We start from the raw sequence: 27,563 nt of genomic DNA on the forward strand, positions 1-27,563 counted from the left end.
GGATCTTAAAATCTTTCTGTATTAAGGACATCTCACTTAGGACTCAGTGCTGCAGAGTTTCTGACATTGCACATTGTCCTGTAGAAAGTCTCTATTTTGACAAGTAACTTCTCTGAGGGGAGTTACAAGATTATCTTAATATATGGGAATAACATTATGTCAATAGGAATAACGTCATTGCTAGGTTCATATAGCAGAAGAATAAGAGTAAATTTTCCTCTGTCCTATCAAGGTTCAGATTCTTGACCCTTTACCATTAACTCTAATAAAAAAAATGGGTATTACCATAATATTTTACCAATATTGTACAAGTATATCTTACAGGCAAATTGCTGTTGTAGGTCTTAAGAGTTTATTAATGGGTGATAATGATGGTTACTTTTATCCTCTGATAGCAAGTAGAGTATCTGCAATTACCATGAATATTAATAAGTATTCTTGAAACTTTTAATTGGGCACAAACTAAATTTCTTATGTTCTGTATTATAAGTAAGATGTGTCTGCACAGTATGTGATGGTAAGTGGGTAATCACTGGGACGTCATTGGTCAACTACTCAAGAAGACATAAACTATTCCTGGTACTGTTGGCATACTCTATCAGGGCATTTTCTTTATTACATGTTAACTTCATTGTTACATGTTAACATGTATAGCTATAGATATTTATATATATAATAGTATAGATACTGCCTATATAATCAGAATAGTCTAATAAAATGGACCAAAAATGTCCTAACATACTGGTTTGGGACTTTTTTTGTTTACCTTCTTTTTTTGGCTAATGTCCACTTATCAGTGAATACATATCATGCATGTACTTATGTCATAATTTTTTTTAAATTTTTAATATTTTTATTACATATTTTCCTCAGTTTCATTTCCAATGCTATCCCAAAAGTCCCCCATAGCGCACCCCACTTCCCTACACACCCATTCCCATTCTTTTGGCCCTGGCATTCCCCTATATTGGGGCATATAAAGTTTGCAAGTCCAATGGGCCTCTCTTTCCAGTGATGGCCAACTAGGCAATCTTTTGATACATATGCAGCTAGAGACAAGAGCTCCGGGGTTCTGGTTAGTACATCATGTTGTTCCAACAATAGGGTTGCAGATCCCTTTAGCTCCTTGGGTACTTTCTCTAGCTACTCCATTGGGAGCCCTGTGATACATCCAATAGCTGACTGTGAACATCCACTCCTGTGTTTGCTAGGCCCCGGCATCGTCTCACAAGAGACAGCTATATTTGGGTCCTTTCAGCAAAATCTTGCTAGTGTATGCAATGGTGTCAGCATTTAGAAGCTGCTTATGGGATGGATCCCTGGATACAGCAGTCTCTAAATGGTCCATCCTTTCATCACAGCTACGAACTTTGTCTCTGTAACTCCTTCCCTGGGTGTTTTGTTCCCAATTCTAAGTAGGGGCACAGTGTCCACACTTTGGTCTTCATTCTTCTTGAGTTTCTTGCGTTTATCAAATTGTATCTTATATCTTGGGTATCCTAAGTTTTGGGCTAATATCCACTTATCAGTGAATACATATTGTGTGAGTTCTTTTGTGATTGTGTTACTTCACACAAGATGATGCCCTCCAGGTCCATCCATTTGGCTAGGAATTTCATAAATTCATTCTTTTTAATAGCTGAGTAGTACTCCATTGTGTAAATGTACCATAATTTCTGTATCCATTCCTCTGTTGAGGGACATCTGGGTTCTTTCCAGCTTCAGGCTATTATAAATAGGGCTGTTATGAACATAGTGGAGCATGTGTCCTTCTTACCGGTTGGGACATCTTCTGGATATATGCCCAGGACAGGTATTGCTGGATCCTCCGGTAGTACTATGTCCAATTTTCTGAGGAACCGCCAGACTGATTTCCAGAGTGGTTGTACAAGCTTGCAATCCCACCAACAATGGAGGAGTGTTCCTCTTTCTCCACATCCTCGCCAGCATCTGCTGTCACCTGAGTTTTTTATCTTAGCCATTCTGACTGGTGTGAGGTGGAATCTCAGGGTTGTTTTGATTTGCATTTCCCTGATGATTAAGGATGTTGAACATTTTTTCAGGTGCTTCTCTGCCATTCGGTATTCCTCAGGTGAGAATTCTTTGTTCAGTTCTGAGCCCCATTTTTTAATGGGCTTATTTGACTTTCTGGAGTCCACCTTCTTGAGTTCTTTATATATATTGGATATTAGTCCCTTATCTGATTTAGGATAGGTGAGGATCCTTTCCCAATCTGTTGGTGGTTTTTTTGTCTTATTGATGGTGTCTTTAGCCTTGCAGAAGCTTTGCAGTTTCATGAGATCCCACTTGTCAATTCTCAATCTTACAGCACAAGCCATTACTGTTCTATTCAAGAATTTTTCCCCTGTGCCCATATCTTCAAGACTTTTCCCCACTTTCTCCTCTATAAGTTTCAGTGTCTCTGGTTTTATGTGAAGTTCCTTGATCCACTTAGACTTGACCTTAGTACAAGGAGATAGGAATGGATCGATTCGCATTCTTCTACATGTTAACAACCAGTTGTGCCAGCACCATTTGTTGAAAATGCTGTCTTTCTTCCACTGGCTGGTTTTAGCTCCCTTGTCGAAGATCAAGTGACCATAAGTGTGTGGGTTCATTTCTGGGTCTTCAATTATATTCCATTGGTCTATTTGTCTGTCACTATACCAGTACCATGCAGTTTTTATCACAGTTGCTCTGTAGTAAAGCTTTAGGTCCGGCATGGTGATTCCACCAGAGGTTCTTTTATCCTTGAGAAGAGTTTTTGCTATCCTAGGTTTTTTGTTATTCCAGATGAATTTGCAGATTGCACTTTCTAATTCCTTGAAGAATTGAGTTGGAATTTTGATGGGGATTGCATTGAATCTGTAGATTGCTTTTGGCAAGATAGCCATTTTTACAATGTTGATCCTGCCAATCCATGAGCATGGGAGATCTTTCCATCTTCTGAGATCTTCTATAATTTCTTTCTTCAGAGACTTGAAGTTTTTATTATACAGATCTTTCACTTCCTTAGTTAGAGTCACGCCAAGACATTTTATATTATTTGTGACTATTGAGAAGGGTGTTGTTTCCCTAATTTCTTTCTCAGCCTGTTTATTCTTTGTGTAGAGAAAGGCCATTGATTTGTTTGAGTTCATTTTATATCCAGCTACTTCACCGAAGCTGTTTATCAGGCTTAGCAGTTCTCTGGTGGAATTTTTAGGGTCACTTATATATACTATCATATCATCTGCAAAAAGTGATATTTTGACTTCATCTTTTCCAATTTGTATCCCTTTGATCTCCTTTTGTTGTCGAATTGCTCTGGCTAGGACTTCAAGTACAATGTTGAATAGGTATGGAGAGAGTGGACAGCCTTGTCTAGTCCCTGATTTTAGAGGGATTGCTTCAAGCTTCTGACCATTTACTTTGATGTTGGCTACTGGTTTGCTGTAGATTGCTTTTATCATGTTTAGGTATGGGCCTTGAATTCCTGATCTTTCCAAGACTTTTATCATGAATGGGTGTTGGATCTTGTCAAATGCTTTTTCCGCATCTAACGAGATGACCATGTGGTTTTTGTCTTTGAGTTTGATTATATACTGGATTACGTTGATGGATTTCTGTATATTGAACCATCCCTGCATCCCTGGGATGAAACCTACTTGGTCAGGATGGATGATTGTTTTGATGTGTTCTTGGATTCGGTTAGCAAGAACTTTATTGAGTATTTTTGCATCAATATTCATAAGGGATATTGGTCTGAAGTTTTCTATCTTTGTTGGGTCTTTTTGTGGTTTAGGTATCAGAGTAATTGTGGCTTCATAGAATGAGTTGGGTAGAGTACCTTCTGTTTCTATTTTGTGGGATAGTTTGTGAAAAACTGGGATTAGATCTTCTTTGAAGGTCTGATAGAACTCTGCACTAAACTCATCTGGTCCTGGGCTTTTTTTAGTTGGGAGACTATTAATGACTGCTTCTATTTCTTTGGGGGATATAGGGCTGTTTAGATCATTAACCTGATCTTGGTTCAACTTTGGTACCTGGTATCTGTCTAGGAACTTCTCCATTTCATCCAGGTTCTCCAGTTTTGTTGAGTATAGCCTTTGGTAGAAGGATCTGATGGTGTTTTGGATGTCTTCAGGATCTGTTGTTATGTCTCCTTTTTCATTTCTGATTTTGTTAATTAGGATGCTTTCCCTGTGCCCTCTAGTGAGTCTGGCTAAGGGTTTATCTATCTTGTTGATTTTCTCAAAGAACCAGCTCCTTGATTGGTTGATTCTTTGAATAGTTCTTCTTGTTTCCACTTGGTTGATTTCGCCCCTGAGTTTGATTATTTCCTGCCGTCTACTCCTCTTGGGTGAATTTGCTTCCTTTTGTTCTAGTGCTTTTAGGTGTGTTGTCAAGCTGCTAATGTGTGCTCTCTCTAGTTTCCTTTTGGAGGCACTCAGAGCTATGAGTTTTCCTCTTAGAAATGTTTTCATTGCGTCCCATAAGTTTGGGTATGTTGTGGCTTCATTTTCATTGAACTCTAAAAAGTCCTTAATTTCTTTCTTTATTCCTTCCTTGACCAAGGTATCATTGAGAAGAGTGTTGTTCATTTTCCACGTGAAGGTTGGCTTTCTATTATTTATTTTGTTATTGAAGATCAGCCTTAGTCCATGGTGATCTGATAGGATGCATGGGACAATTTCAATATTTTTGTATCTGTTGAGGCCTGTTTTGTGTCCAATCATGTGGTCAATTTTGGAGAAGGTACCATGAGGTGCTGAAAAGAAGGTATATCCTTTTGTTTTAGGATAGAATGTTCTGTAGATATCTGCCAGATCCATTTGATTCATAATTTCTCTTAGTTTCTCTGTGTCCCTGTTTAGTTTCTGTTTCCATGATCTGTCCATTGGTGAAAGTGGTGTGTTGAAGTCTCCCACTATTATTGTATGAGGTGCAATGTGTGCTTTGAGATTTACTAAAGTTTCTTTAATGAATGTGGCTGCCTTTGTATTTGGAGCATAGATATTCAGGATTGAGAGTTCCTCTTGGAGGATTTTACCTTTGATGAGTATGAAGTGTCCCTCCCTGTCTTTTTTAATGACTTTGGGTTGGAAGTCAATCTTATCAGATATTAGAATGGCTACTCCAGCTTGTTTCTTCATACCATTTGCTTGGAAAATTGTTTTCCAGCCTTTCATTCTGAGGTAGTGGCTATCTTTTTCTCTGAGATGAGTTTCCTGTAAGCAGCAAAATGTTGGGTCTTGTTTGTGTAGCCAGTTTGTTAGTCTATGTCTTTTTATCGGGGAGTTGAGTCCATTGATATTAAGAGATTTTAAGGAAAAGTAATTGTTGTTTCCTGTTATTATTGTTGTTAAAGTTGGCATTCTGTTCTTGTGGCTGTCTTCTTTTAGGTTTGTTGAGGGATTACCTTCTTGTTGTTTCTAGGGCGTGGTTCCCGTCCTTGTATTGTTTTTTTTCTGTTATTATCCTTTGAAGGGCTGGATTCGTGGAGAGATAATGTGTGAATATGGTTTTGTTGTGGAATACTTTGGTTTCTCCATCTATGTTAATTGAGAGTTTGGCTGGGTATAGTAGCCTGGGCTGGAGTTTGTGTTCTTTTAGTGTCTGTATAACATCTGTCCAGGATCTTCTGGCTTTCATAGTCTCTGGTGAGAAATCTGGTGTAATTCTGATAGGCTTGCCTTTATATGTTACTTGGCCTTTTTCTCTTACTGCTTTTAGTATTCTGTCTTTATTTAGAGCATTTGTTGTTCTGATTATTATGTGTCGGGAGGTATTTCTTTTCTGGTTCAGTCTATTTGGAGTTCTGTAGGCTTCTTGTATGTTCATGGGCATCTCTTTCTTTAGATTTGTGAAGTTTTCTTCTATAATTTTGTTGAAGATGTTTGCTGGTCCTTTGAGTTGAAAATCTTCATTCTCATCCTCTCCTATTATCCCTAGGTTTGGTCTTCTCATTGTGTCCTGTATTTCTTGGATGTTTTGAGTTAGGATCTTTTTGCATTTTACATTTTCCTTGATTGTTGTGCCGATGTTCTCTATGGAATCTTCTGCACCTGAGATTCTCTCTTCCATCTCTTGTATTCTGTTGCTGATGCTCATATCTATGGTTCCAGATTTCTTTCCTAGGGTTTCTATCTCCAGTGTTGCCTCATTTTGGGTTTTCTTTATTGTGTCTACTTCCCTTTTTAGGTCTAGTATGGTTTTGTTCATTTCCATCATCTGTTTGGATGTGTTTTCCTGTTTTTCTGTAAGGACTTCTTCCCGTTTGATTATGTTATCCTGTTTTTCTTTAAGGATTTGTAACTCTTTAGCAGTGTTCTCCTGCAATTCTTTAAGGGATTTTTGTGCTTCCTCTTTACTGTCTTCTACCTGTTTACCAGTGTTCCTTTGTATTTCTTTAAGTGTGTTATTAAAGTCCTTCTTGAAGTCCTCTACCATCATCATGAGATATGCTTTTAGATCCGTGTCTAGCCTTTCCGGTTTGTTGGGGTGCCCTGGACTGGGCGAAGTGGGAGTGCTGGGTTCTGATGATGGTGAGTGGTCTTGGTTTCTGTTAGTAAGATTATTACGTTTACCTTTCGCCATCTGGTAATCTCTGGGGTTAGTTTTTGTCGTTGTCACTGTTTAAAGATTGGAGCAGAAGCTGTTTTCCACTCACCAGCAGTCTCAAAATCCTGTGGCGGGGGTCGTGGGTAGCTGGCGGGTGTCAGCTGTCCCTGCACTCTAGCTACCCCGGTGCTGGTCCGGCTGGAAGAGGCCTGTGGTCCTACTCAGGCCGGTTTTCTGCTTCCCTAACTAATGCAGTCTCAGGTCCCGCGCGCAATTGGATTGGAGCAGAAGCTGTGTTCCACTCACCAGAAGTCTTAAGATCCTGTGGCGGGGGTCCTGGGTAGCTGGCGAGTGTCAGCTGACCCTGCGCCCTAACTACCCCAGTGCTTTTCTGACCGGAGAGGCTTGTGGTCCTACTGAGGCTGGATTTCTGCCTCCCCAACCAAAGCAGTCTCAGGTCCCGCGTGATTGGACTGGAGCAGAAGCTGTGTTCCACTCACCAGCAGTCTCAAAATCCTGTGGCGGGGGTCCTGGGTAGCTGGCAGGTGTCAGCCGACCCTGTGCTCTAGCTACCCCGGTGCTGGTCCGGCCAGAAGAGCGTGTCATAATTTTTATGTCTGTTAATCTGTATATTGCTTTTGGTAAAATGGTCATTTTCACTGTTAATCCTAGATCCTTAAACATGGGAAATCTTTTCATCTTCTGATATCTTATACAATTTCTTTCTTCAGATACTTGAAGTTCTTGTGATACAGGTCTTTATCTTACCTGGTTAAGAGTTACACCAAGATATTTTATTTTATTTATGGCTATTGTGAAGGATGTTTCCCTAATTTCATTCTCAGGCCATTTATCAGTTTTATAAAGGAGGGCTACTGATTTCTTTGAGATAATTTTTACATTTATTTATTTAACTGTGTACATCCCAAATGCTGCCCTATGTCTTGGTTGCCCCTCACACAGTTATTCCCCTCATCCCCCATGTCATTTTCTCTGAGAGGGTGCCTCCCCATAACCTCCTATCCTGGTGCATCAAGTCTCTGCAGGATTAGGCACATCCTCTCCCACTGAGACCAGAAAAGCAAACTTCTGCTAACTATGTGCCAGAGGCCTCAGATCCTGCATGCTCTATGGTTGGTGGTTCCATCCCTGGGAGCTCCCAATAGCCAGGTTAGTTGACACCAGTGGTCTTCCTGTGGGGTGGCCATCCTTTTCAGGGCCTTCAGTCATTTCCTTAACTCTTCCGTAGGGGTTCTAGTGTTGCTTTGCTGTCCTTTGAGAGGAGCCATATTTGCCCTTTACTCTGATATCTAATCATTTGGAGTTACGATGTTTATTGTGTTTTTTTATTGTGTTTTCAGAGTAGAGAGCTAATATTACCTTTGTTGTTCCACTGTTCTGTTGTTGGGTTTCTATTGCTCCAATTAGACAGGTGGTTCACCAGACAAGTGATTCCTGGTTCTCAGTCTTGTTCTAATTCTGTTTTAGAATTCAGTTGTGAATTTCTGATGGGAGTGTTGAATTCAGACTCCTATCAGTCCTAGGTTGCTATTCTGGGTGGGATGGATGAACTAGCAAAGGGAGCTGACTCAAGTTCTTTCAATCAAATCTTGGGGCCAGAGGCAGAACTAGCATCACTGGATAAGATAAGATGAGATGGTGAGATGAGAGGTGGAGGGTGGGGGAGGGGAGAGATGAGATGAGATAAGATACGATTTAAAAGGTCGAGACAAGATAAGATAGGAAAAGATAAGATATAAGATAAAATAAAATAAAATAAATAATATATAAAATAAAATAAAATAAAATAAAATAAAATAAAATAAAATAAAATAAAATAAAATAGCAGTGAGTACAAACAACATAGTAGTGGTCAAAGAGGTGGGTCGGAGCATGTCTAATAGTACTCTGCTGAAACTGGAATGGAGGAGGAGAATAAGACACAAGTAGACTATTTTTTGTTTGTTTGTTTGTTTAAGTGATAACAAAATTTTATTGTAAAAGACAAAGTATTCTACTTTCATTGAACACATATTCTTTTGTTTTATTTTGTTTTGTTTGTTTTCTTAACAGAGCAAATGGCTTTATGAAATATTCCTTTAACCCTAAATCTATAATATGGATACTAAGAATAAATTTAAAATATATGAGAACTATAGCTGTAATGTTTGATTATATATTAGAAATTAGATAACAAAATTTAGGAACTCAGGACAAAAGACTGAGATGATGAATTTTCTGACTTCATTGACGACAGTAAACGTTTCTAAATCTATAAATACATTAAGACAAAATTTCATGTCTTTCACATATATTTTAAATTTTATTTTCACACCTTTTAATTTAATTGTATTTTGATCATAGTCTCCCTTTCCCCAAGTCCTTCCACATTTTTTCCTTCCACCCAATTTTAAGTACTTTCTTGGAAAAAACTAACCCCCAGTAAAACAAAACCTAGAAAACAAAATACAGCACCCAAAAATAAAGAAAAAAACAAATACAAGAAAACAGGAAAAAAAACTGTAGCAAAATAAAAGCACATACAACAAAACTTGTGGAGTCCATTTCATGCTTCTCCTGAACATTAAAACTGATACTGGAATTGTTAATTCTCATTGTCATTCCATAATACAAAAAAATGACATTTCAGTTGTTAACCTTTACCCTCAAGTATGAATTTACATTCATTTGTTCATTTTATAATATAAGATAAAACAAAAACTATCACATTGAGACTGAACAAGGTAACCCAACGGAAATAAAAGAACCTAAGAGAAGACAAAAAATCAGAGACCCTCTTGTATACACATTTAAAAATCTCATAAAAACACTAAACCATAGCTATAATATATACAAGGAGGACCTTATGAAGACCCATACAGGCCTTGTGCATATTGCTTCTGTCTGTGAGTTTATATGAGTTTTACTTAGTTGATCTTTTTTTTCCAATTTTTAAAAATTTTTATTAGATATTTTCTTCATTTACATTTCAAATGCTATGCCGAAAGTCTCCTATACCTACCCCCGCCCTGCTCCCCTACCCACCCACTCCCACTTCTTGGCCCTGGTGTTCCCCTGTACTGGGGCATATAAAGTTTGCAAGACCAAGGGGCCTCTCTTCCAAATGATGGCCAAGTAGGCCATCTTCTGCTACATATGCAGCTAAAGACACGAGCTGTTGGAGTACTGGTTAGTTCATATTGTTGTTCCACCTATAAGTTTGCAGACCCTTCACTTCCTTGGGTACTTTCTCCAGCTCCTCCATTGGGGGCTTTGTGTTCCATCCAATAGATGACTGTCAGCATCCACTTCTGTATTTGCCAGGCACTGACATAGCCTCACACGAGACAGCATAATCTTGCTGGCATATGCAATAGTGTCTGCATTTGGTGGCTGATTATGGGATGGATCCCTGGGTGGGGCAGTATCTGGATGGTCCATCATTTCATCTTAGTTCCAAACATTGTCTCTGTAACTCCTTCCATGGGTATTTTGTTCCCTATTCTAAGGAGGAATGAAATATCGAGGCATTGGTCTTCCTTCTTCTTGATTGTCTTCTGTTTTGCAAATTGTATCTTGGGTAATCTAAGTTTTTAGGCTAATATACACTTATCAGTGACTGCATATCAAGTGAATTATTTTGTGATTGGGTTACCTCACTAAGAATGATATCCTCCAGATCCAGGCATTTGTCTAAGAATTTCATGAATTCATTGTTTTTAATAGCTGAGTCGTACTCCATTGTGTTGTAAATGTACCACATTTTCTATATCCATTCCTCTGTTGTTAGGCATCTGGATTCTTTCTGGCTTCTGGTTATTATAAATAGGGCTCCTTTGAACATAGGGGAGCTATATGTTCTTACTACCAGTTGGAACATCTTCTGGATATATGCCCAGGAGAGGTATTGCTGGGTCCTCCTATAGTACTATGTCCAATTTTTTGAGGAACCACCAGACTAATTGCCAGAGTGGTTGTAGAAGCTTGCAATCCCACCAGCAATGGAGGAATGGTCCTCTTTCTACACATCCTCGCCAGCATCTGCTGTCACCTGAGTTTTTGATCTTAGACATTCTAACTAACTGGTGTGAGGTGGAATCTCAGGGTTGCTTTGATTTGCATTTCCCTGATGATTAAGGATGCTGAACATTTTTTCAGGTGCTTCTCAGCCATTGGTGAGAATTCTTTGTTTAGCTCTGAGCCCCATTTTTTCTGGAGTCCACCTTCTTGAGTTCTTTATATATATTGAATATTATTAGTCCCCTATCAGATTTAGGATAGGTAAAAATCCTTTTTCAATCTGTTGGTGGCCTTTTTGTCTAATTGACAGTGTCTTTTGCCTTACAGAAGGTTTTCAATTTCATGAGGTCCCATTTGTCAATTCTTGATCTTACAGCACAAGCTATTGCTGTTCTGTTTAGGAATTTTTCCCCAGTGCTCATATCTTCAAGGTTTTTTTCCCACTTTCTCCTCTATAAATTTCAGTGTCTCTGGTTTTATGTGGATGTATTAGTCAGGGTTTCTATTCCTGCACAAACATCATGAACAAGAAGCAAGTTGGGAAGGAAAGGGTTTATTCGGCTTACACTTCCATACTGCTGTTCATCACCAAAGGAAGTCAGGACTGGAACTCAAGCAGGCCAGAAAGCAGGGGCTGATGCAGAGGCCAAGGTTCCTTACTGGCTTGCTTCCCCTGTCTTGCTCAGCCTGCTCTTTTATAGAACTCAAGACTACCAGCCAAGAGATGGTCCCAACCACAAGGGGCCTTTCCCCCTTGATCTCTAATTGAGAAAATGCCTTACAGTTGTATCTCATGGAGGTATTTCCTCAACTGAAGCTCCTTTCTCTGTGATAACTCCAGCTGTGTCAAGTTGACACAAAACTAGCCGGTACAGTGGAGGTCTTTGATCCACTTAGACTTGAGCTTTGTACAAGGAGATAAGAATGGAGCAATTCCTACATGATAACTGCCAGTTGTGCCAGCACTATTTGTTGAAAATCTTTTTTTTCCCACTGGATGGTTTTAGCTCCTTTGTCAAAGATCAAGTGACCACAGGTGTGTGGATTAATTTCTGGGTCTTAAATTCTATTCCCTTGATCTACCTGTCTGTTGCTGTGCCAGTAGCATGTAGTTTTTAATCACAATTGCTCTGTAGTACAGCTTGTGGTCAGGCATGGTGATTCCACCAGAGGTTCTTTTATTGTTGAGAATGGTTTTTGCCATCCTAGGTTTTTTGTTATTCCAGATGAATTTACAAATTGCCCTTTCTAACTGTATGAAGAATTGAGTTGGAATTTTGGTGGGGATTGCATTGAATCTGTAGATTGCTTTTGGCAAGATAGCCATTTTGACTATATTAATCCTGCCAATCTATGAGCATGGGAGATCTTTCCATCTTTTGAGATCTTCTTTAATTTCTTTCTTCAGAGACTTGAAGTTCTTCTCATACAGATCTTTAACTTCCTTAGTTAGTGTCACTCCAGGGTATTTTATATTATTTGTGACTATTGAGAAGGGTGTTGTTTCCCTAATATCTTTCTCAGCCTGTTTATCCTTTGTGTAGAGAAAGGCCAGTGATTTGTTTGAGTTAATTTTATATTCAGTTACTGCACTGGAGCTGTTTATCAGTTTTATGAGTTCTTTGGTGGAATTTTTAGGGTCACTTATATATACTCTCATATCATCTGCAAAAAGTGATATTTTGACTTCTTCCTTTTCAAATTGTATCCCATTGATCTCCTTTTGTTGTCAAATTGCTCTGGCTAGGACTTCAAGTACTAGATTGAATAGGTAGCGATAAAGTGGGTAGCCTTGTCTAGTCCCTGATTTTAGTGAGATTGCTTCAAGTTTCTCTCCATTTAGTTTTGTGTTGACAAATGGGTTGCTGTATTTTGTTTTTATTATATTTAGCTATGGTCCTTGAATTCATGATCTTTCCATAACTTTTATCATGAACAGGTATTGGATTTGGTCAAATGCTTTCTCATGTGATTTTTTTTGTCTTTGAGTTTGTTTATACAGTGGAATACATTGATGGATTTCCACAAATTAAACCATCCCTGCATCCCTGGAATGAAGCTTACTTGGTCATGATGGATGATCATTTTGATGTGTTCTTGGATTCTGTTTGCAATGATTTTTTTTAATATTTTTGCATCGATATTCATAAGGGAAATTGGTCTGAAGTTCTCTATCTTTCTTGGATCTTTGTGTGGTTTAGGTATCAGAGTAATTGTGGCTTCATAGAATGAGTTGGGTAGAGTACCTTCTGCTTCTATTTTGTGGAATAGTTTGAGGATGTTGGTATTACATCTTCTTTGAAGGTCTGGTAGAACTCTGCACTAAACACATCTGGTCTGGCTTTTTTTGGTTGGGAGATTATTGATGAATGCTTCTATTTCTTTAAGAGAAATGGGACTGTTTAGATCATTTATCTGATCCTGATTTAACTTTGGTACCTGGTATCTGTCTAGGAAATTTTCCATTTCATCCAGGTTTTCCATTTTTGTTGAGTATAGTCTTTTGTAGTAGGATCTGATGATGTTTTGGATTTCCTCAGGTTCTGTTGTTATTTCTCCCTTTTCATTTCTGATTTTGTTAATTAGGGTACTGTCCTTGGGCCCTCTAGTTAGTCTGGCTAAGGGTTTATCTATCTTCTTGATTTTCTCAAAGAACCATCTCTTCCTTTGGGTGATTCTTTGAATAGTTCTTTTTGTTTCCACTTGGTTGATTTCAGCCCTAAGTATGATTATTTGCTGTGGTCTACTCCTCTTGGGTGAATTTGCTTCCTTTTGTTCTAGAGCTTTTAGGTGTGCTGTCAGGCTGCTAGAGTATGCTCTTACTAGTTTCTTTTTGGAGGTACTCAGGGCAATGAGTTTTCCTCTTAGGACTGCTTTCATTGTGTCCCATAAGTTTGGGTATGTTGTGGCTTCATTTTCATTAAACTCTAAAAAGTCTTTAATATATTTCTTTCTTTATTTCTTCCTTGACCAAGGTATCATTGAGGAGAGTGTTGTTCAGTTTCCATGTGAATGTTGGCTTTCTATTATTTATGCTGTTATTGAAGATCACCTTAGTCTGTGGTAATCTGATAGGATGCATGGGACAATTTCAGTATATTTGTATCTGTTGAGGCCTGTTTTGTGACCGATCATATGGTCAATTTTGGAGAAAGTACCATGCGGTGCTGAGAAGAAGGTATATCCTTTTGTTTTAGGATAAAATGTTCTGTAGATATCTGTTAAATCCATATGTTTCATAACTTCTGTTAGTTTCACTGTGCTGCTGTTTAGTTTCTGTTTCTATGATCTGTCCTTTGATGAGACTGGAGTGTTGAAGTCTCCCACTATTATTGTGTGAGGTGCAATGTGTGCTTTGAGTTTTACTAAAGTTCCTTTAATGAATGTGGATTCCCTTTCATTTGGAGCATCGATATTCAGAATTGAGAGTTCACCTTGGAAGATTTTTACCTTTGATGAGTATGAAGTGTCCCTCCTTGTCTTTTTTGATAATTTTGGATTAGAAGTCAATTTTCTTCGATATTAGAATGACTGCTCCAGCTTGTTTCCTCGGGCCATTTGCTGGGAAAATTGTTTTCCAGCCTTTTACTCTGAGGTAGTGTCTGTCTTTTTCCCTGAGGTGGGTTCCTGTAAGCAGCAAATTGTTGGGTCCTGTTTGTGTAGCCAATCTGTTAGTCTGTTTTTTTTTTTTTTTGTTTTTTTTTTTGGTTTTTCGAGACAGGGTTTCTCTGTGTAGCCCTGGCTGTCCTGGCACTCACTTTGTAGACCAGGCTGGCCTCGAACTCAGAAATCCGCCTGCCTCTGCCTCCCAAGTGCTGGGATTAAAGGCGTGTGCCACCACGCCCGGCTAGTCTGTGTCTTTTTATTGGGGAATTGAGTCCATTGATATTAAGAGATATTAAGGAAAAGTAATTGTTGTTTCCTGTTATTTTTGTTGTTTAAGTTTGGGTTCTGTTTTTGCACTTGTCTTCTCTTAGGTTTGTTGACGAAGTACTTTCTTGCTTTTTCTAGGGTGTAGTTTCCATCCTTGTGTGGGTGTTTTCCCTTCGTTATCCTTTGAAGGGCTGAATTCATTTTAAAGATACTGTGTGAATTTATTTTTGTCATGGAATACTTTGGTATCTCCATCTATGGTAATTGAGAGTTTGGCTTGGTATAGTAGCCTGGGCTGGCATTTGTGTTCTCTTAGTGTCTATATAACATGTGTCCAGGATCTTCTGGCTTTCATAGTCCCTGATGTAATTCTAATCTGGTGTAATTCTAATAAGGCTGCCTTTAAATGTTACTTGATCTTTTTCCCTTACTGCTTTTAATATTCTATCTTTATTTAGTGCATATGTTGTTCTGTTTATTACGTTTTGGGAGGAATTTCTTTTCTGGTCCAGTCTATTTGGAGTTCTGTAGGCTTCTTACATGTTCATGGGCATCTCTTTCTTTAGGTTTGGGGAGTTTTCTTCTATAATTTTGTTGAAGATATTTACTGGCCCTTTAAGTTGAAAATCTTCATTCTCATCTACTCCCATTATCCGTAGGTTTGGTCTTCTCATTGTGTCCTGGATTTCCTGGATGTTTTGAGTTAGGATCTTTTGCCATTTTGCATTTTCTTTGATTGTTGTGTCCATGTTCTCTATGGAATCTTCTGCACCTGAGATTCTCTCTTCCATCTTCTTGTATCTGTTGCTGATACTCATATCTGTGTTTCCTGATTTCTTTCCTAGGTTTTCTATCTCCAGAGTTGTCTCCCTTTGTGTTTTCTTTATTGTTTCTACTTCCCTTTTTAGATCTTAGATGGTTTTGTTCAATTCCATCACCTGTTTGGTTGTGTTTTACTGCAATTCTTTAAGGGATTTTTGTGCTTCCTCTTTGCAGCCTTCTACCTGTTTAGCAGTGTTCGCCTGTATTTCTTTAAGTGAGTTACTAATTTCTTTCTTAAAATCCTCTACCAGCATCATGAGGTATGATTTTAAATCTGAATCTTGCTTTTCAGGTGTGATAGGGTATCAAGAACTCCCTGAGGGAGGAGTGCTGGGTTCTGATGATGGTGAGCGGTCTCGGTTTCTGTTAGTAAGATTCTTAAGTTTGCCTTTTTTGCCACCTGGGAATCTCTGGCGTTAGTTGTTATAGCTGTCTCTGGCTGGAGCTTGTTCCTCCTATGATTCTGTAAGCCTCTGTCAGCACTCCTGGGAGTTCAACTCTCTCCTGAGTCTCAGTGATCAGAGCACTTTCTGCAGACAAGTTCTCCTCTGGCAGGAAAGGTGCACAGAGGTCTGGAGCTCAGCTCTGCCTCCTGGCTGAAGATGAGGCCGTGAAATGGGACATGTCCAAGAAGCTATGTTGCTTCTGCAGTCCCTGTGCTCTCCTTAGCAGACTGGTCTCTGAGGGACCTGAGGGACCTGGGATACAAGATGGCTCTCTCACTTGCTCAGACTGTCAGAGCCCTCCCTGGAGGCCACCTCTCCTATGGAGGTGAAGGTACGCAGATGTCTCTGCTCAGTTGACCTTAAATGCTTTGTTTTTTCTATCATCCATCTCCTCTATCTCCTATTCTCTTTCTGCTTTCTCTTTTACAAGATTCCCCTTGTAAAACTCACTCTGTAGACCTGGCTGGCCTCGAACTCAGAAATCAGCCTGCCTGTGCCTCCCGAGTGCTTGGATTAAAGGCATACTGAGAAACATACTGTCTTGGCAATCGCCTGAGTTGTTTAAGGATTTCCTTCTGGCCTCTTTGGCTAACAACTTAAATAGATGTAACCCAATCCTGATACTGGAAGTTTGGTGATAAGAGATGAGCAGTTGAAACTCAGTTTTCCTGTTTATTGTTTTCGTTGAGAAGGCCTTCATATATACACATATTAATAAGATCTATGTTTCCTCTAGTTCCCTATTCTATACTTAACTCTGTTCTGTGGATTGTAGCCTAACAGCTAATAAGAAAATGCATACCATATTTGGCCTTCCTGATTTGAGATCATTTCTCATTGGACTGAGGAGATTCTATAGCCATTAAGAGCACTATCTGTTCTTACAGAGGACCTGAGTTCAAGTCCTACTCCCTACTCTGCAGCTTCCAACTGAAACTTCACTTCCAGGGGATCTGACATCCTCACACAGACATATATGCAGGGAATACTCCAAAAGACATAAAAATAAGTAAATCAAACTATATTTTTCTCTCATACATTACATCTTGACTGCAGTTTCTCCTCCCTCTACTGCTCCTAGCCCCTTCCCCAACCTCCCTTCTTCCCTAGATCTGGACCTCCTCTGTTTCCCTTCAAAAAAGCAGACCTACAAGGGATATCCACCAAACATGGATATCCACCCAAAATGATACAGTAAGACTGAGCACAAACCCTCATATCAAGGCTGAATGAAGCAACCCAGTAGAAGGAAAAGGATCCTAAGTGTCTTCAAAAGAGCCAGAAATACCCCACATTCCCACAATTTGGAGTACCCACAAGAATGGAGCTACAAAACAATAAAGTATATACAAAGGACCTAGCTCAGACCCATACAGTGTAGGGTCTGTGTCACTTCAGTCTCTGAGTCCTGCTTAGTTGATTCTGTGCGCTGTATTCTCATTGTGATCTTGACCCTTCTGGCTACTACAGACCTCTTTTGTAGGGTTCCCCTTGCTTTGCCTAGTGTTTGATATCGATCTCTGAATCTGCTCCTATCAGTTGCTGTAAGATGCCTCTCGGATGACAGTTGTCTAGCCACTGATCTATGATTATAGGGGAACCATTACTGTTCTCTTTTTGCTAGTTGTGTTTGATTCTATCTTGCACCTCTGGACTGAACTACCTCTGGTTCCTGAGCATCCAGGAAATGGAAGGCATGAGCTCCCTTTTATGATGTGGGCCTCAAGATATTAGTGACCACATCCACAAGTTCTGTGCTACCATTGCCCCAACATATCTTGCACAACAGACTGTAGGTCAAAGGTTTTGTGGGTAAGTTGTTAAACCCAGTCCTAGCATTGAGAGCAATATAGTATACCCCATTAATAGGAGTCTTCACTAGAGTCAGTCTGGTACATTCTAAGGACTTTCCACTGAACTAGGTTTTCTATATTACCTCCAGATGCCCTCACCCCCAAATTCGAGTCATCTCTCCCAATATTTTTCTCCCTCTACCCAGCCTGATCCTTCCTTTCCCATTCCCACCTGCACACATTACACCTAAAACATTTATTATATTTCCCCTTCCCAGGGAGACCATATCTGACCCCTTGAGCCCTTGTTACTTAGCCTCTCTTAGTCTCTGGATTGTAGCATGATTATCATTATTTGAAAGTTAATATTCATTCAAAAGTGAATACATAACCATGTTTGCCTTTCTGGGGCTGGGTTACCTCCCTCCAGATGGTGTGTTTTTCTGTTTTCATGCCAAAGAATGCTGAAGTTGGATCTTAAGGTCAACCAATTACCAGTTTTCTGAGAAACTTCCATATTGGTTTCCATAGTGGCAGTACTAGGTTGCACTCACTCTTGTTCCATATCCTTGCCAACATGAGCTTCAATTATGTTTTTGATCTTAGCCATCCTGACAGGTGTGAATCTCAAAGTAGATTTGATTTGAATTTCCCTGGTGGCTGAGGATGTTGAGCATTTAAGTATTCCTTGACCATTTGAGGTTCTTCTGTTGAAAAATAAGATCCAATTTTTTAATTGGATTAGTTGTCTTGTTAATGTCTAGTTTCTTGAATTTTTTATATATTTTGGATATTAGCCTTCTGTCAGCTGTGGAGTTGGTGAAATATTTTCTCATTCTGTAGAGTGCTATTTTATCCTATTGACGGTGTCCTTTGCTATACAGAAGCTCTTCCATTTCCTGAGGCCCCATTTATTATTGTTCTTAATGGCTGTGTGCTATTGCTGTTCTGTTCAAGTAGTTGTCTTCTATAACAATACATTCAAGGCTATTCCCCACTTTCTCTTCTATTAGGTTCAGTAATTTTATGGTGAAGTTTTTTGACCCCTTTGAACTTGAGTTAGAAGCAGGATGGAAGATCTAGTTCCATTTGCATTCTTTTACATAGAGACATCTTAATAAACCAGCATTTCTTTTTTCCATTGTGTACCTCTGGCTTCTTTAGCAAAGTCGGGTGTTTAAACGTGTGTGGGTTTACATCTGGGTATTTGATTTGATTGATTGATATGTATTTATATTTATACATATATATAATACACATACATACACATATATTATACCAATACCGTTCAGAATTAATTGCTAAAGCTATGTAGTATAGCTTAAAATATGGAATGGTGGAATCTCTGTAAGTTCTTTTACTGTATAGGATTGTATTCAGCTATTCTCTTTTTTTTGTTTGTTTGTTTTTCATCATAAAGTAACGTATTTTTTTAAGATCTGTAAAGAATTGTGTTGGAATTTTGAAGCTGGCTGTGTTGAATCTTTAGATTGCTTTTAGTACTATGGCTGTTTTAACTATGTTAATAATACTAGTTCATAAGCATAGGAGATTTCATCTTCTGATAACTCATTCTATGAAGCCACAATTACTCTGATACCTAAACCACAGAAAGATCCAACAAAGATAGAGAACTTCAGACCAATTTCCCTTATGAATATCAATGCAAAAATACTCAATAAAATTCTCGCTAACTGAATCCAAGAACACATCAAAATCATCATCCATCCTGCCCATGTAGGTTTCATTCCAGGGATGCAGGGATGGTTCAATATACAGAAATCCATCAATGTAATCCATTATATAAACAAACTCAAAGACAAAAACCACATGATCATCTCCTTAGACATGGAGAAAGCATTTGACAAAATCCAACACCCATTCATGATAAAAGTCTTGGAAAGATCAGGAATTCAAGGCCCATACCTAAACATGATAAAAGCAATCTACAGCAAACCAGTAGCCAACATCAAAGTAAATGGTGAGAAGCTTGAAGCAATCCCTCTACAATCAGGGACTAGACAAGGCTGTCCACTTTCTCCATACCTATTCAACATTGTACTTGAATTCCTAGCCAGAGCAATTCAACAACAAGGAGATCAAGGGAATACAAATTGGAAAGGAAGAAGTCAATATATCACTTTTTGCAGATGATATGATAGTATATATGAGGGACCCTAAAAATTCTACCAGAGAATTCCTACACCTGATAAACAGCTTCGTTGAAGTAGATGGATATAAAATTAACTCAAACAAATCAATGGCCTTTCTCTACACAAAGAATAAACAGGCTGAGAAAGAAATTAGGGAAACAACACCCTTCTCAATAGTCACAAATAATATAAAATACCTTGGCGTGATTCTAACTAAGGAAGTGAAAGATCTGTATAAGAACTTTTAAGTCTCTGAAGAAAGAAATTAAAGAAGATCTCAGAAGATGGAAAGATATCTCATGCTCATGGATTGGCAAGATCAATATAGTAAAAATGGCTATCTTGCCAAAAGCAATCTGCAGATTCAATGCAATCCCCATCAAAATTCTAACTCAATTCTTCAAACAACTAGAAAGAGCAATCTGCAAATTCATCTGCAATAACAAAAACACCTAGGATAGCAAAAACTCAAGGATTCTCAAGGATTAAATTCTCAAGGATTAAAGAATCTCTGGGTAATCACTATGTCTGACCTAAAGCTTTACTACAGAGCAATTGTGATAAAAACTGCATGGTACTGGTATAGCGACAGAGAAGTAGACCAATGGAATAGAATTGAAGATTCAGGAATGAACCCACACACCGATGGTCACTTGATCTTTGACAAGGGAGCAAAAACCATCCAGTGGAAAAAAGACAGCATATTCACCAAATGGTGCTGGCACAACTGGCAGTTAACATGTAGAAGAATTCAAAATGAACCATTCCTATCTCCTTGTACTAAAGTCAAATCTAAGTGGATCAAGGAACTCCACATAAAACCAGAGACACTGAAACTTATAGAGGAGAAAGTGGGGAAAAGCCTGGAAGATTTGGACACAGGGGAAAAATTCCTGAATAGAACAGCAATGGCTTGTGCTGTAAGATCAAGAACTGACGAATGGGACCTCATGAAACTGCAAAGTTTCTGTAACACAAAAGATGGTCAGTAAGACAAAAAGGTCACCAACAGATTGGGAAAGGATCTTTACCTATCCTAAATCAGATAGGGGACTAATATCCAACATATATAAAGAACTCAAGAAGGTGGACTCCAGAAAATCAAATAACCCCATTAAAATAATGGGGCTCAGAACTGAACAAAGAATTCTCACCTGAGGAATACCGAATGCCTGAGAAGCACCTGAAAAAATGTTCAACATCCTTAATCATCAGGGAAATGCAAATCAAAGCAACCCTGAGATTCCATCTCACACCAGTCAGAATGGCTAAGATCAAAGATTCAGGTGACAGCAGATGCTGGGGAGGATGCGGAGAAAGAGGAACACTTCTTCATTGTTGGTGGGATTGTAAGCTTGTACAACCAATCTGGAAATCAGTCTGGCGGTTCCTCAGAAAATTGGTCATAGTACTACCAGAGGATCCTGCAATACCTCTCCTGTGCTTTACCAGAAGATGTTTCAACCGGTAAGAAGGACACATGCTCCACTATGTTCATTAGCAGCCTTATTTATAATAGCCAGAAGCTGTGAAGAACCTAGATGCCCCTCAACAGAGGAATGGATACCAAAAAAATTATTTACGCAATGGAGTACTACTCAGCTATTAAAAACAATGAATTTATGAAATTCCTAGGCAAATGGCTGGACCTGGAGGGCATCATCCTGAGTGAGGTAGCACAATCTCAAAAGAACTCAAATGATATGTACTCACTGATAAGCGGATATTAGCCCAGAAACTTAGTATACCTGAGATATAAGATACAATTTGCAAAACACATGAAACTGAAGAAGAACGAAGACCAAAGTGTGGACACTTTGTCCCTTCTTAGAATTGGGAACAATCACCCATGGAAGGAGTTACAGAGACAAAGTTTGGAGCTGAGACAAAAGGATGGACCATCTAGAGACTGCCATATCCAGGGATCCATCCCATAATTAGCCTCCAAACGCCGACACCATTGCATACACTAGCAAGATTTTGCTGAAAGGACCCTGATATAGCTGTCTCTTTTTTTTTTCTTTTTTTTTTAATTTTTTAATTTTTAATATTTTTATTACATATTTTCCTCAGTTACATTTCCAATGCTATCCCAAAAGTCTTCCATAGCGCACCCCACTTCCCTACCCACCCATTCCCATTCTTTTGGCCCTGGCATTCCCCTATATTGGGGCATATAAAGTTTGCAAGTCCAATGGGCCTCTCTTTCCAGTGATGGCCGACTAGGCCATCTTTCGATACATATGCAGCTAGAGACAAGAGCTCCGCGGTTCTGGTTAGTACATCATGTTGTTCCAACAATAGGGTTGCAGATCCCTTCAGATCCTTGAGTACTTTCTCTAGTTTCTCCATTGGGGGCCCTGTGTGCCATGCAATAGATGACTGTGAGCATACACTTCTGTGTTTGCTAGGCCCCGGCATCGTCTCACAAGAGACAGCTATATAAGGGTCCTGTCAGCAAAATCTTTGTGGAATATGCAATACTGTCTGGGTTTGGTGGTTGTATAAGGGATGGATCCCCAGTGGGGCAGTCTCTGGATGGTCCTTCCTTCCATTTCAGCTCCAAACTTTGTCACTGAAACTCCTTCCCTGGGTATTTTGTTCCCCATTCTAAGGAGGAACAAAATATCCACACTTTGGTCTTCCTTCTTGAGTTTCATGTGTTTAGCACCATTTATGTTTTCAATGACTTGAAGTTTTTAATCATACAGGTCCCCTTCCCTTGCTCAGTAAGATGTAACTTCAAGATCTTTTATATTATTTGTGGCTGTTGTAAAGGATGTTGATAACATGATTTCTTTCTCAGAATACTTGCCATGTGTATTCATAAGGAAAGAGTGGACAAACTTGTTTTATTCCTGATTTTATTGGAATAGCTTCAAGTTTCTCTATGTTTAAGTTGATATTGGGTATAGGTTTGCCATAATCTGCCTTTATTATGTTGAGATATCTCTAATTTTCAGAGCTTTTATTATAAAAGGGTGTTGAATTTTGTCAAATTTCATTTCTTAATCTAATGAGATCATGTATTTTTTTGGTTCATTTATATGATATATTACATTTAATCAATATATGTGTGTGTTAAGCCATCTTTGATTCTCTAGGATGAAGCCTCTTTGATCCTGGTGGTTGATCTTTTGGAACACTTGATTTCTAATTTTGAAACATTTTACTGTTTTTTAAGACTAAATTGATTTTTTTCTTAATTTTATTGGTAGTTTACTGTTTTCATATTAATTCTGTGAGTCCTTTAAAAGAAAAAACTGACAACCCTATTCCGGTCAGAAAAGCACCGGGGCAGCTGGGGCGCAGGGTCGACTGACACTCGCCAGCTACCCACAACACCCGCCACAGGATCTTAAGACTTCTGGTGAGTGGAGCACAGCTTCTGCTCCAATCCAATTGCGCGGGACCTGAGACTGCATTAGTTAGGGAAGCAGAAACCGGCCTGAGTAGGGCCACAGGCCTCATCCGGCCGGATCAGCGCCGGGGTAGCGGGAGCGCAGGGTTGCCTGACACCCGCCAGCTACCCATGACCCCCGCTGCAGGATTTTGGGACTGCTGGTGAGTGGAACACAGCTTCTGCTCCTGTCCAATCACGCGGGACCTGAGACTGCTCTGGTTGGGGAGAGAGAAATCCGGCCTACATAGGGCCACAACCCTCTTCCGGTCAGAAAAGCACCGGGCAGCTGGGGCTCAGGGTCGGCTGACATTCGCCAGCTACCCACAACACCCTCCACAGGATCTTAAGACTTCTGGTGAGTGGAACACAGCTTCTGCTCCAATCCAATTGTTCGGGACCTGAGACTGCATTAGTTAGAGAAGCAGAAACCGGCCTGAGTAGGGCCACAGGCCTCATCCGGCCGGATCAGCGCCAGGGTAGCGGGAGAGCAGGGTTGCCTGACACCCGCCAGCTACCCACGACCCCCGCCGCAGGATTTTGGGACTGCTGGTGAGTGGAACACAGCTTCTTCTCCAATCTTTAAACAGTGACAACGATAACAACTAACCCCAGAGATTACCAGATGGCAAAAGGTAAACGTAATAATCTTACAAACAGAAACCAAGACCACTCACCATCATCAGAACCTAGCACCCCCACTTCGCCCAGTCCAGGGCACCCCAACACACCGGAAAAGATAGACACGGATTTAAAAGCATATCTCCTGATGATGATAGAGGACTTCAAGAAGGACTTTAATAACACACTTAAAGAAATGCAGGAGAACACTGCTAAACAGGCAGAAGACAATAAAGAGGAAGCACAAAAATCCCTTAAAGAATTGCAGGAGAACACTGCTAAAGAGTTACAAATCCTTAAAGAAAAACAGGATAACATAATCAAACAGGTAGAAGTCCTTACAGAAAAACAGGAAAACACATCCAAACAGATGATGGAAATGAACAAAACCATACTAGACCTAAAAAGGGAAGTAGACACAATAAAGAAAACCCAAAATGAGGCAACACTGGAGATAGAAACCCTAGGAAAGAAATCTGGAACCATAGATACGAGCATCAGCAACAGAATACAAGAGATGGAAGAGAGAATCTCAGGTGCAGAAGATTCCATAGAGAACATCGGCACAACAATCAAGGAAAATGGAAAATGCAAAAAGATCCTAACTCAAAACATCCAAGAAATACAGGACACAATGAGAAGACCAAACCTACGGATAATAGGAGTGGATGAGAATGAAGATTTTCAACTCAAAGGACCAGCAAACATCTTCAACAAAATTATAGAAGAAAACTTCCCAAATCTAAAGAGAGAGATGCCCATGAACATACAAGAAGCCTACAGAACTCCAAATAGACTGGACCAGAAAAGAAATACCTCCCGACACATTATAATCAGAACAACAAATGCTCTAAATAAAGATAGAATACTAAAAGCAGTAAGAGAAAAAGGCCAAGTAACATATAAAGGCAAGCCTATCAGAATTACACCAGATTTTTCACCAGAGACTATGAAAGCCAGACGGTCCTGGACGGATGTTATACAGACACTAAAAGAACACAAATTCCAGCCCAGGCTACTATACCAGCCAAACTCTCAATTAACATAGATGGAGAAACCAAAGTATTCCACGACAAAACCAAATTCACACATTATCTCTCCACGAATCCAGCCCTTCAAAGGATAATAACAGAAAAAAAACAATACAAGGACGGGAACCACGCCCTAGAAACAACAAGAAGGTAATCCCTCAACAAACCTAAAAGAAGACAGCCACAAGAACAAAATGCCAACTTTAACAACAATAATAACAGGAAACAACAATTACTTTTCCTTAATATCTCTTAATATCAATGGACTCAACTCCCCGATAAAAAGACATAGACTAACAAACTGGCTACACAAACAAGACCCAACATTTTGCTGCTTACAGGAAACTCATCTCAGAGAAAAAGATAGACACTACCTCAGAATGAAAGGCTGGAAAACAATTTTCCAAGCAAATGGCATGAAGAAACAAGCTGGAGTAGCCATTCTAATATCTGATAAGATTGACTTCCAACCCAAAGTCATTAAAAAAGACAGGGAGGGACACTTCATACTCATCAAAGGTAAAATCCTCCAAGAGGAACTATCAATCCTGAATATCTATGCTCCAAATACAAAGGCAGCCACATTCATTAAAGAAACTTTAGTAAATCTCAAAGCACACATTGCACCTCATACAATAATAGTGGGAGACTTCAACACACCACTTTCACCAATGGACAGATCATGGAAACAGAAACTAAACAGGGACACAGTGAAACTAAGAGAAATTATGAATCAAATGGATCTGGCAGATATCTACAGAACATTCTATCCTAAAACAAAAGAATATACCTTCTTCTCAGCACCTCATGGTACCTTCTCCAAAATTGACCACATAATTGGTCACAAAGCAGGCCTCAACAGATACAAAAATATTGAAATTGTCCCATGCATCCTATCAGATCACCATGGACTAAGGCTGATCTTCAATAACAAAATAAATAATAGAAAGCCAACCTTCACGTGGAAAATGAACAACACTCTTCTCAATGATACCTTGGTCAAGGAAGGAATAAAGAAAGAAATTAAGGACTTTTTAGAGTTCAATGAAAATGAAGCCACAACATACCCAAACTTATGGGACGCAATGAAAGCATTTCTAAGAGGAAAACTCATAGCTCTGAGTGCCTCCAAAAGGAAACTAGAGAGAGCACACATTAGCAGCTTGACAATACACCTAAAAGCACTAGAACAAAAGGAAGCAAATTCACCCAAGAGGAGTAGACGGCAGGAAATAATCAAACTCAGGGGTGAAATCAACCAAGTGGAAACAAGAAGAACTATTCAAAGAATCAACCAATCAAGGAGCTGGTTCTTTGAGAAAATCAACAAGATAGATAAACCCTTAGCCAGACTCACTAGAGGGCACAGGGAAAGCACCCTAATTAACAAAATCAGAAATGAAAAAGGAGACATAACAACATATCCTGAAGACATCCAAAACACCATCAGATCCTTCTACCAAAGGCTATACTCAACAAAACTGGAGAACCTGGATGAAATGGAGAAGTTCCTAGACAGATACCAGGTACCAAAGTTGAATCAAGATCAGGTTAATGATCTAAACAGCCCTATATCCCCCAAAGAAATAGAAGCAGTCATTAATAGTCTCCCAACTAAAAAAAGCCCAGGACCAGATGGGTTTAGTGCAGAGTTCTATCAGACCTTCAAAGAAGATCTAATCCCAGTTCTTCACAAACTATTCCACAAAATAGAAACAGAAGGTACTCTACCCAACTCATTCTATGAAGCCACAATTACTCTGATACCTAAACCACAAAAAGACCCAACAAAGATAGAAAACTTCAGACCAATATCCCTTATGAATATTGATGCAAAAATCCTCAATAAAGTTCTTGCTAACCGAATCCAAGAACACATCAAAATAATCATCCATCCTGACCAAGTAGGCTTCATCCCAGGGATGCAGGGATGGTTCAATATATGGAAATCCATCAACGTAATCCAGTATATAAACAAACTCAAAGACAAAAACCACATGGTCATCTCGTTAGATGCGGAAAAAGCATTTGACAAGATCCAACACCCATTCATGATAAAAGTCTTGGAAAGATCAGGAATTCAAGGCCCATACGTAAACATGATAAAAGCAATCTACAGCAAACCAGTAGCCAACATCAAAGTAAATGGTCAGAAGCTTGAAGCAATCCCTCTAAAATCAGGGACTAGACAAGGCTGTCCACTTTCTCCATACCTATTCAACATTGTACTTGAAGTCCTAGCCAGAGCAATTCGACAACAAAAGGAGATCAAAGGGATACAAATTGGAAAAGATGAAGTCAAAATATCACTTTTTGCAGATGATATGATAGTATATATAAGTGACCCAAAAAATTCCACTAGAGTACTCCTAAGCCTGATAAACAGCTTCGGTGAAGTAGCTGGATATAAAATTAACTCAAACAAATCAATGGCCTTTCTCTACACAAAGAATAAACAGGCTGAGAAAGAAATTAGGGAAACAACACCCTTCTCAATAGTCACAAATAATATAAAATATCTTGGCGTGACTCTAACTAAGGAAGTGAAAGATCTGTATAATAAAAACTTCAAATCTCTGAAGAAAGAAATTCTAGATGATCTCAGAAGATGGAAAGATCTCCCATGCTCATGGATTGGCAGGATCAACATTGTAAAAATGGCTATCTTGCCAAAAGCAATCTACAGATTCAATGCAATCCCCATCAAAATTCCAAATCAATTCTTCAACGAATTAGAAAGTGCAATCTGCAAATTCATCTGGAATAACAAAAAACCTAGTATAGCAAAAACTCTTCTCAAGGATAAAAGAACCTCTGGTGGAATCACCATGCCGGACCTAAAGCTCTACTACAGAGCAATT

General features: G+C 39.2%; 1 protein-coding gene across 4 annotated transcripts in view; it reads left to right on the forward strand.

Annotated features, from left to right (window-relative positions):
• LOC146999830 (ubiquitin carboxyl-terminal hydrolase 9Y) overlaps positions 1-27,563 on the forward strand; it is a 173,674-nt gene that overhangs the window by 26,973 nt on the left and 119,138 nt on the right. The gene's annotated exons all lie outside the window — the stretch shown is intronic.

The sequence above is a fragment of the Mus caroli genome, unplaced genomic scaffold (assembly GCF_978045245.1).
Source record: "Mus caroli unplaced genomic scaffold, Mus_caroli_1 scaffold_34, whole genome shotgun sequence".
Lineage (NCBI taxonomy): Eukaryota > Metazoa > Chordata > Mammalia > Rodentia > Muridae > Mus > Mus caroli.